Below are 12500 nucleotides of genomic sequence, written 5' to 3'. Positions count from 1 at the left end.
AACCCTAACCCCAACCCTAAACTTAAAACTAACCCTAATCCTAACCCTAATGGCTAACCCTAACCTTAAACCTAACCCTAAACCTAACCGTAACCCTAACCCTAAACTAAACATAAACCTAACCCTAAACTTAACCCTAAACTTAACCCTAACCCAAACCCTAACCCTAGCCCTAACCCTAACACTGACACTAAACCTAAACCTAAACCTAATCCTAACCCTAACACTAACCCTAACCCTAACCCTACACCTAATCCTTACCCTAACCCTAACCATAAACATATACCTAACTCATAATCGTAACCGTAACCCTAACCTAACCCGACCCCTAAACCTAACCCTAACAGTAAACCTAACCAAAAAACTTAAAATTAACCCTAACCCTAACCCTAACCCTAGCCCTAACACTAACCCTAACCTAACCCTACCCCTAAACCTCACCCTAACAGTAACCCTCACCCAAAACTTAAAATTAACCCTAACCCTTACCCTAAACCTAACCCTAACCCTAATCTATCCCTAACCCTAAACCTAACCCTAACCCTATCCCTAACCCAAACTCTAACACTAACCTTAACCCAAACCCTAACCCTAACCGTAACCCTAACCCTAATGACTAACCCTAACCCTAACCCTAACCGTAACCCTAACCCTAACCCCTAACCCTAACCCTAACCCTAACCCTAACCCTAACCCTAAACCTAACCCAAACCCAAACATAACCCTAACCCTAACCCTAACCCTAATCTAACCCTAACCCTAAACCTAAACCTAAGAGTAACCCTAACCCAAAACCTATAATTAAGCCTAACACGTAACCTTAACCCTAATACTAAAACTAACCCTAACCCTAACACTAATCCTAACCCTAACCCTAACCTAACCCTAAACCTAACCCTAAAACTAAACCTATCCATAGCCCTACTCCTATCCCTAAACATAAACCTAACCCTAACCCTATTTCTAAGCCTAACTTATCCCTAACACTAACCCTAAACCTAACTGTAATACTAACCCTAACCCTTACCCAAACCTAACCGTAACCCTAACCCTGACACTAACCCTAAACCTAACCCTAACCCTAACCCTATCCCTAACCCAAAACCTAAAACTAACCCTAACCCTAACCCTAACCCTAACCCTAACCTAAACCTAAACATAACCCTAATCCTAATGTTAACCCCAACCCTAAACCTAACCCTTACCCTAACACAACACTAACGCTAACACTAACACTAACCCTATCCGTAACCGAAACCCTAAACCTAACCCTAAACCTAACCCTAACCCTAACCCTAACCTAAGCCGAAACCGAACCTTAAACCTAAACCTAACCCTAACCCTAACCCTAAACCTAACCCTAACCCTAACACTAACCCTAAACCTAACCCTAACCCTAACAGTAACCCTAACCTAACCCTAACCCTAACCCTAATCCTAACCCTAACCCTATCCCTAACCCAAACTCTAACACTAACCTTAACCCAAACCCTAAACATAACCCTTACCCTAACACAACAATAACCCTAACCCTAACCCTAAAACTAACCCTATCACTAACCCAAACCCTAAACCTAACCCTAACCCTAATCTAAACCTAAACCTAACCCTCAACCTAAAGCTAACCCTAACCCTAACCCTAACCGCTCACCCTAACCCTAAACCTAACCCTAAACCTAACACTAACCCTAACCCTAACCTAAAGCTAAACCTAACCTTAAACCTAACCCTAACCCTAACCCTAACCCTAACCCTAACCCTAACATAAACATAAACCTAACCTTAAACCTAACCCTAACCCTAACCCTAACCCTAACCCTAACGCTAACCTAAACCTAAACCTATCCTTAAACCTAACCCTAATGTAAGAAACTATGAACTAGGTTGTTGTTTATTGAAATTTATGTTAAGCTCAATGTAAAGGTTAGGCAGTAAAAGACAAGAAACCGCTTATGCAAACAGCTGCCAGACACCGCTTGTGTGAGATAAGATAACCGCAATTGCTTACACAAACCAGATACCGCTTGTGCAAGCAGAAGAGGTACTGCTCAAAGATAACCACGGATGTAAAAATGTATAAAAAGGGACTGTTTGAACTGATCAGTGCGGCAGTTGGCGGAGCGCAGACTCCCCTGCCGTCCAGCGCTGTCTTTGCTCATATTCTACTTGCTATAATTAATAAAATTATAATTGGATTATGATCCATTGTGGTCTCAATTTATAACAATTTCTGGTGCCGTGACTCGGATAAGGAACGGTGGGCTTCTGTCCTCCGGGGAGGCGCCCCGCAGCAATCCGCGGCCCCGCGACTGATAGCCCACCCCATCCTTACCGACGAACCTAAATTCTAGAATAATGAGCAAAGGAGAAACCGGTAAAATCCCATAAAATTCTGTGCACGGGAGTCTGGACGAAGATGCAGGACGCGTAAGTATATTGCGAATTTGTTCGCGGGTTTACCGTTCGGGCGGGATTGGGTTTCCTGGATTATAGCGAATGAGAGGTTCGATATACTGAACCAAGCGAGTGCGGACCCTTAAGTACTGCGTTTTCCATCTCCCGCGAGGGACTGGGCCAGGAACAAGGGGAGCAAGTGAGTGTGTGTTTGTGGATAATCCAGAAGATGGGGGCGAAGGGCAGCAAGCCTTCGACTCCCATGGGAAGGGTACCCACTGTACCTAAGAATACCCCTCTGGCATATATCTTAGACAATTGGAGATATTTCCCTGGAACACTAGGGAAAGATAAGCAGAAAATGATAGAATATTGTACTAAGATATGGGGAGGGAAGAAGATTTCTAAAAATGTCTTTTGGCCAGTCTATGGGTCAGAAGAAGATTGGATAAAGGCAACAATTAAATCTGTGGGTTAATAAAAAAAAAAAAAACAAAAAACCTTAACCCGGAAGAAAGTCAGTATGCGGAAGTGTGGCTAAAAAGACCGGGAGCTAGACTTTACCCGCTGAATGAAATAAAAACTAAACAAAAGAAAAAGAAGGAAGAGTTAGACGAAACCCTTCTAACCCCCCCTCTTTACATTTCCCCTCCTGCTCCCACAGCCCCTCCAGAGGTCCCCAGAGCGCCCACTCCCCCACCGGAGTCGGAACAAGAGTCTCCCCCTCCTCCTAGACGTGTAACTAGAAGCCAAAAAGGGGCAGCTCAGATGTACCCCCTAAGGGAAATACCCATGGGGGGACCTCAACCCATGATCGGATATATTTCCGTACCCGTAAACTCGGCTGACCTATGAGATTTTAAAAGAACCGAGATGGGAAACTTAATTGAGGACCCACTCGGAGTGGCAGAAAGTCTATGTAAGGCGAGAGGAAGAGAGCAGCAAGCGACAAGTAAAAATGATGGTAGCAGCGGTCAGAGAGGATCGTAAAGGACGAACTGGTGAACACAGATCTGCTGGAACGAAACAAGGGAACGTAGTAGTAAAGAAGGAACAGAGATGTTGTTTTTACTGTGGAAAGAAGGGACATATAAAGAAGAATTGCAGAGAAAGGATCAGGGATGAGGAAATATTGAAAACGGAATAGGAGAGTCAGGGGCTCTATATCTTAGGGGACCAGAGTCATCATGATCCCTTGATAAAATTAAAAATAGGTCCCCATAAACAAGAGTTCACCTTTTTAGTAGACACTGGGGCTGAAAAATTGACTATTAAACAAATACCTGAGGGATGTAAAATTTCCCCGGAAAAAGTACAAGTAATTGGGGCAAAAGGAGAACCATTTAAAGTAAACAAAATCAAAAACGTGGTATTTGAAACTGAAAATAAATTTGGAATGGGTGAACTCTTGCTCGTCCCTGAAGCAGAATTTAATCTGCTAGGACGAGATTTAATTGTTGAATTACAATTAGAAATTAAAGTGAAAAATCAAGAGCTAACAGTGTCTACTTATCCTTTGACTGTGGATGAGCAAAAACAAAATAACCCCGATGTCTGGTACTCTCCGGACACAATTAGTAGACTGGAAATCCCACCGATTAAAATCCAAATTTCTGAACCCCACATACCTGTGAGGGTAAAGCAATATCCCATTTCCCTAGACGGACGGAGAGGATTAAAACCAGAAATTGATCGATTATTAGCACAAGGAATCTTAGAGCCTTGTATGTCACCCTTTAACACCCCCATTCTGCCTGTAAAGAAACCAAATGGGAAATATCGGCTCGTACATGATTTAAGGGAAATCGTTTAAGGGAGCACGGGGCGGCTAGGGTTAATCCCTTGCGGGGAAGTCCCAGCGGCAGGAATTCAAGGGGGGATGGGATTTGTGGATGTGCCGCTCACTAATGTAGAAGTGAGGGCGTATAAGAATGAATTTAGGAGGTTATTAGAGGACCCTGTGGGGCTGTCAGAGAAGACTGATCAATTTTTGGGACCCAGTATATATATACATGGGAGGAGATGCAGTCGATTACAGGAATTTTTTTTCTCACATGAAGAAAGACAGATGATCAGAACGGTTGGAATTTGGATATGGGAGAGAGAAAATCAGCAGGGGATACCCGGGGAAAGGAAACTCCCTGTAACCCCTCTGCAGTGGAATCAGAATGAACAAGAGTGGAGGAGAGATATGAGTGACTCTAGGTCATTATAATAAGAGTCTGGAGGAACTCCTGAGAGAAGCACAGAAAGTAGATATTAGGAAGGATGAAGAAGAGGCTAAAACTAAAGCTAAAACTATGATAACTGCACAAGAAGCTGTTAGAAACAAACACAAGTAATCTCAGACGGGAAATCACAAATTTGAAACAGGCAAGGGAATGAAAGGGAAGGTGGAACCAAGAGGCACCACTGGCTAGGGAAATCACAAGGGAATGTTTTCATTGTGGGAAGGGGGGGCATTATAAACAAGAATGCCCCCAGAGAATACGGGACCTGTTGGTGTTTGAAGTAACCCAACAGGATGAGGGTGGTAATCACTAGGGGTGTCAGGGACTCTACCTCCTGGGGGATATACCAACAGAAGAGCCCTTGATAAATTTGAAATTAAGACCCCAGGAGGAAGATTATGTAAAAGATACAACTTGGGCTGTAGGGGCTAAAGGTGAAGGGGTTTTCGGTCCCAGTTATAAAGAATGTGTTAATACAAGGGGAAGATCAATATGCTGTTAATGATTTGTTGTTAATGCCAGGGGTAGGATGTAATTTGCTAGGTAGAGATTTACAAGTGCAATTAGGAATAGGTGTGGTGCTGGGTGAAGGAAAACTAGTGGTTAAATTACTAGAATTATGGGAGGAGAATCGGGGAGGATATTTAGGAACCAGAGCGTAACTGTTTGGATTTTATAAATTATCAAACGAAAATAAGAGAAGATCTGTTAAATAAACCTTTGCCCTATAGAGAAAAACTATTTATTGATGGGTCCTCTCGATGCCTAGAAGGAAAAATATTGGGTTATGTAATTATCGAGAGGCAGAAGATGGAAGTGTTTGAAAAGGGGAAATTACCTGCTGGGTGGTCAGCACAAGTCTGTGAACTCTATGCCCTAAAACAGACATTGGTATATTTGAGAGATAAGGAAGGGACAGTGTACACAGACTCAAAGTATGCATTTGGAGTGGTCCACACATTTGGAAAAATATGGGAAGAAAGAGGGCTTATAAATACAAAAGGGAAGGAGCTAGTACACGAGCGGCTGATCAGAGAAGTTTTAGAAGCCCTGAAGCTCCCCACAGAAATTGCAATTGTGCATGTGAAAGGACATCAGAGGGGAGCATCAATGGAAATAAGGGGGAATAATTTAGCAGATTAAGTAGCCAGAGAAGCAGCTACAGAATCATCATTGGTAGTTTTATTGGTAATAATACCAGGGGATTATGAGAATTTAGCCCCAAATTTCACAGAACAAGAAAAGGATATACTTAAAAATAAGGGGGGAAAAGATTCAGAAGGAAAATGGACTTTAGCAGATGGAAGGCAGATGTTAAACAAAACAAGATCATGAGAAATTCTGTCATTAATACATTAGAAAATACATTGGGGAACACAATCACTTTGTGATCATTTTCTTAGACAATATGGGTGTATAGGAATATATACGGTAGCTAAACAACTAGTTGATCGATGTTTAATTTGTTAAAAAGTGAACAAAAAGGTAACGAAAAAAAAAAAAAAAACGGTGGCTGGGGAACAGGAGCTAGCCATACAAAGCCTCCAGGTAGACTTAACAGAGCTACCTCAAATACAAGGGTGAAAGTATTTGTTGGTATTAGTGGCTCACTTAACTCATTGGGTGGAAGCAATCCCCCACACCAAGGGCAATGGCAAGCATGGTATACAAGGTGTTACTGGAAAACATTATCCCCAGATATGGATTAATAGAAAGAATAGACCTGGGCGGAGGAACACATTTAATTTTAAAAATTATACAACAGCTATCTGAAGCCTTAGGGATCGAATGGGCATGGCACACCCCATGGCATCCTCGGAGTTCTGGAAGAGGAGAAAGAATGAATCAAACTTCAAAACAAACCTTGACTAAGTTAATGATTGAGACTCAGATGTCTTGGATTAAATGCCTGCCGTTGGCCTTATTAAGGATCAATACTCAGCCACGAACAGACCTGGGAATTTCTCCCTATGAAATGATGTTTGGATTACCATGTATGAGTAATGACAGGGATATTGTCATCCCTGAAGTAGGAGATCAGTATGTAAGAAAGTATGTAATAAGAATTGGTAACACTTTAATGAAACTAAGAAAGAAAGGACTTCTGCCTCAAATACCACCATTGGCTTTTAATATCCACAATGTAAAACCAGGTGATTGGGTATTGATAAAAGTGTGGAAAGATTAATCATTAACTCCTGAGTGGGAAGGTCCATTTCAGGTGCTGCTGACCACCGAGACAACGATCCGAACAAAAGAAAAGGGGTGGACTCTTGCCTCCTGAGGAAAAGGACCGGTGGAAAAGCCTCAGGAGTGGACTGTGGTACCATCAACTGACCAACTACAAGTCACCCTCAAAGGACTAAGTAAATTAATCAGGAGGGGATTGAATGACTCTTAACCAGTGGTTTGACTGGGTTTTTGACTGGGTTCAGAGGTAACACTGTGAAAATTTACTTATTCATTTACTTACTTGCTGTATAAGGAAACAAAAACAAAAAACAAAAACAAAACAAAAACAAAAAAAAAAAAAAAAAAAAAAAAACAAACAAAAAAAACAGAAAAAAACCTGTCAGGGAAAAGCTGGCGTTTACCGAGCATTAACTGACAGACATGTGAGATTATGAGCATTTTGGAGTCAATTAGGCATTGCTAGAAAATCAACCTAATAGGGTAATACCTTGTCTCGAGTGTATGTATGGATGTCATGAAGCGTGGGCTTTGTGTGAATGTGAAATGTGTTACCGGATGTGGTATTTCTTGCAGATGGAGAAAATTGTCTTATAACTGTATAGGGAAGGGGCATGAACTGTAACCTTGATTTACGGGGAAAAAGAGGTTAGTCCCCAGAATTTGTGATGTCCCTGAGAGTTGATGGGAGGACACTATCAGGAAGTGCCAAAAATTTTGCTTTGCTTAGAAACAAAGGAAGTGGCTACAAAGGAGCTGCACTTGAATTGACTAACTCTTAACACATGGATTCATTAAATAGTAGAGGGCAAGACCGGATTAACCTCTGTGCTCGCCACTAGGAAGACTTGTATCTCAGCTGTGGGCTGCAACCCCATAGGCATGAGAGGTGGGAGTATATGTTATACCGGACCTCTGCTAATCATCCTGGTATGGTTTGCTTTAATAGTGGCAAATTTGTGCAGCAAGTGTTTTACTGTTATGTCCAACATCAGAGTGGCTTTGCTTTCCCAAAGACAGAAGGGTAGATGGAGATATTTTTAGTGGGAAGAAGAGAATCCAAGTAAAAGATGTGACAGAAGTAAAACAGCCAGTACCAAAACCACCGAAAAGACCTATAACAGAATTTTCGACATGGTTAACCAAAGGAGATGGTGGTTTACATAAGCAGATACAACTACATGGGCACTTGAAAGAGGAACATTTACAAGGGCAAAAGATATGTAGTAAAAAGACAAACAAAGTGAGGGCTACCAACATCAAGGCTGCACAATAAATTGCTGCCCATGCCTAAGCATGCTCCATTGTTTTCGCAGTATCGGAGGTACAAGAGTGAGAGCGCGAGTGGTGAACCTGCCTGGTCCGTAGGGATCAGGAGTCAGGGTCCACATACGCAGCAGGAAAATGGATTTCCACGCCCCCAGTCCAAAGCGCATGTGTTGTTGGAGGGTCTCGAAAGTTCGGCTATACCCGGATGGCAAAAACAACTGCCAGGCCCGCCCAGATCTAGGCAGCACAGGCATTCTGGGTGGAAGAGAAACTTCCGCTCATTGCGCACTTGGACCTTCCTCGGTCAAGCCGCTAGCCTGAGGCTGGACTATCCCACTAATCTTACTGATCCCACTGGATTGCAATCTTGGGAAGATGGGAGTAGGGGACGATCCCGTGTGCGCTGCCCTGCTGTTAGGATTTTTCATTATATTGGTGGTGACTGTCGTTGCCATCGCGGTATGCGAGGGAATGTCTCGTGGCTGGTGTCGGAGATCACCTCCTCCCCCCAATCCTCCAAGATCACGAAGACAACTAAGACGCCCTCGAAACCTTGATGAGGTGATGGAAACAGACTTATAGTTCAAAGAAGAAAATGTTATTGATCAGAGGAGTTACCGCGCGGCGCGTGACTGTTGTTCTTGGACTCTTTCTATCTTTCTATCGCTATCGCCCCGTGAGTAAGGGTAACAAGACATCGAAGGACAACATCCAAAGGACAGTGCTGATATCTTTGGTTCTTACTTTTTCTCTTCCTGATTGTGTCGCGTGGGATTTTGCTGGATTGTTATACAGTTAATTATTTCAGGTCCTTGTTTGCTAATAAATTGTTGATTATTGTTTACAGAGTGTCTGATAGTACGGTTGACTGTGCAGTTCGGCACACAGCTCGAATTTGCTTAACGTCAACAGGTGAAACAGTAGTAGCAAATTGCATGTTGGTCACAACATGTTGGATTAACTGAACAAAGCAAGGAATAAATAACACACGGCAAAAACATTAAGGCGACAACTGCACATAGCAGATAGAATAAGAGCTGTTTTACCTATGGTGCTCTGAAAACACCCTCAATGTTAGACTCAGAATGGTGGGATGATCTATTAGGAGCTTACTGGTGGAAAAGATTGTTGTGAATGCGTTATGCCACGTGAAAACTATGATTGTAATTGTAAGGTATTATCTTGAGAGTGTTATGATAAATGTTGGAATTGTGGAAAAAGGTTTGCTTGCAGTGACGAAAATGAAAGTAGCATCTAATAAACAATAATAGGATAAAAGAAAAAGGGGGGATTGTAAGAAACTATGAACTAGGGTATTGTTTATTGAAATTTATGTTAAGCTCAATGTAACGGTTAGGCAGTAAAAGACAAGAAACCGCTTATGCAAACAGCTGCCAGACACCGCTTGTGTGAGATAAGATAATCGCAATTGCTTACACAAACCAGATACCGCTTGTGCAAGCAGAAGAGGTACTGCTCAAAGATAACCATGGATGTAAAAATGTATAAAAAGGGACTGTTTGAACTGATCAGTGCGGCAGTTGGCGGAGCGCAGACTCCCTGCCGTCCAGCGCTGTCTTTGCTCATATACTACTTGCTATAATTAATAAAATTATAATTGGATTATGATCCATTGTGGTCTCAATTTATAACATTAACCTAACACTAAACCTAACCCTACACCTATCCCTAAACCAAACTCTAACCCTAACACTAAACCTAATCCTAACCCCTAACCCTAAACCTAACCCTAACCCCAAACATAACCCAAACCTAACCCTAAACCTAAGCCTAACCCTAACCCTAACCGTAACCTAAACCTATCTCTAAACCTAACCATAACATTAACCTTAACCCAAAACTTAAAATTAACCCTAACCCTAACCCTAACACTAATCCTAAACCTAACCATAACCCTAACCGTAAACCTAACCCTAAATCTAACATTAACCCTAACCTAAGCCTAACGCTAAACCTAACACTAACCCTATCACTAACCCAAAGTCTAACCCTAACCCCTAACCCTAAACCTAACCCTAACTCTAACCCTAACCCTAAACCTAACCCTAAAACTAACAGTAACCCTAACCTAACCAGAACCCTAAACCTAACCCTAATCCTATCCCTAACCCAAACCCTAAACCTAACCCTAACCCTTACCCTAACCCTAACCCTAACCTAAACGTAAACCTAACAGTAAACCTAACCCTAACCCTAACCCCAACCCCAACCCCTAACGCTAACCTTAACCTAACCAGAACCCTAGCCCAAACCCTAACCCTAACCTTAACCCTAAACTTAACTTTAACCGTAACCCTAACCCTAAGCCAAAACCTAACCCCAGCCCTAATCCTAACCCTAACACTAACCTATCTCTACCACTAACCCTAACCCTAACCCTAACCTAAACCTAACCCTAACCTTAAACCAAATCCTAATCCTAGCCCTAACCCTAACCCTAACCTAACCCTAACCCTAACCCTAACCCTAACCCTAACCCATAATCCTAAACCTAACCCTAACCCTAACCTAAACCTAACCCCAACCCTAACCCTAACCCTAACCCTAACCCATAATCCTAAACCTAACCCTAACCCTAACCCTAGCCATAAAGCTAACCCTAACCTAAACCTATCTATAAACCTAATCCTAACATTAACCTTAACCCAAAACTTAAAATAAACCCTAACCCTAACCTAAACCTAACCCTAACCTTAAACCTAATCCTAACCCTAAACCTAACTCTAACCCTAACCCTAACCCTAAACCTAACTCCTAACCCTAACAGTAACTCTAACCTAACCCTAACCCTAAACCTAACCTAACCCTAACCCTAACCCTAACGTTAACCCTAACCCAACCCTAACCCTAAACCTAACCCTAACCCTAAACCTAACCCTAACCATAACAGTAACCTTAACCTAACCCTAACCCTAAACCTAAACTTAACCCAAACCCTAACCCTAGCACTAACACTAACCTAACCCTAACCCTAACCCTAACGTTAACCCTACCCCTAAACCTAACCCTAACCCTAACCCAAACTCAAACCTAACCCTAACCCTAATCCTAACCCTAACCATAAACCTAATCTAACCCTAAACCTAAACCTAAACCTAACAGTAACCCTAACCCAAAACCTATAATTAAGCCTAACCCTAACCCTAATCCTAATACTAAAACAAACCCTAACCCTAATACTAATCCTAACCCTAACCCTAACCTAACCCTAAACCTAACCCTAAAACTAAACCTATCCCTAGCCCTACTCCTAACCCTAAACATAAACCTAACCCTAATCCTATTTCTAAGCCTAACTTATCCCTAACACTAACCCTAAACCTAACCGTAATAATAACCCTAACCCTTACCCAACCGTAACCGTAACCCTAACCATGACACTAAACCTAAACCTAACCCTAACCCTAACCCTATCCCTAACCCAAAACCTAAAACTAAACCTAACCCTAACCCTAACCCTAACCTAAACCTAAACATAACCCTAATCCTAACGTTAAACCCAACCCTAAACCTAACCCTTACCCTAACACAACACTAACCCTAACACTAACCCTAACCCTATCCGTAACCGAAACCCTAAACCTAACTGCGCTGGCTTGCCTTAGGGGTTATAAAAGGTGTGTAAAAAAGGGCAATAAAATAAATAAATAATAAAAATCATCATCATCATTGATCTGCAACCCATATTGTCATCTGTCCGTCTATACCATGACATGCAGGGGGCCCAGACAGGGTGCAGGGGATGTCTTGTTGTTGTTCAAGGGGTTCAGAGAGGGTTGAGGTACTTCTGGTTGGGGTGCAGGGCGTCTGTTTAAGATCTGAGGGTCCCATACACGTTTCAGGGGTTCTGGTTGGGGTTCAGGTTGTCCAGGCAAGGTGCAAGCAGTTCTGGTTGGGATGCAGTGTCTTCAGAGAGGGTTCAAGGGGTCCAGGCAATGTGCAGGGGGTTCTGGTTGGGGTGCAGGAGTTCCATTTGGGCTTCAGGATGTCCAGGTGAGATGCAGGGTGTCTGTGATGCAGGGAACCCAGACATCGTTCGGGTGTTCTTGCTGGGGTGCAGCGCCTTCAGATGGGGTTCAGAGTGTTCTTTTTTGTGCAGGGGGTCTGTTTGGGAAGCAGCGGGTCCAGACACGGTTCAGGGGTTCTGGTTGTAGTTCAGTGGGTTCAGACAGGGTTCAGGGAGTCCAGGGAAGGTGCAGCGGGTTCTGGTTGGGCTGCAGGCGGTGTTTGGTGTGCTGGGGGCCCAGACAGGGTGCAGGGGTTCTCGTAGATGTTCAGGATGTTCTGACACCGTGCAGGGGTTCTGTTTGGGAATCAGGGGACACAGACATGTTGCAGGGGTTCTTGTTTGGGTGCCGGGGCTTCAGACAGTGTTCAGGGGGTTCTGGTTGGGGT

Source organism: Tyto alba, unplaced genomic scaffold (assembly GCF_018691265.1).
Source record: "Tyto alba isolate M040663 unplaced genomic scaffold, T.alba_DEE_v4.0 Super-Scaffold_20000042, whole genome shotgun sequence".
Lineage (NCBI taxonomy): Eukaryota > Metazoa > Chordata > Aves > Strigiformes > Tytonidae > Tyto > Tyto alba.
The sequence above is the reverse complement of the archived record's forward strand: the minus strand, read 5'-3'. Positions refer to the sequence as shown.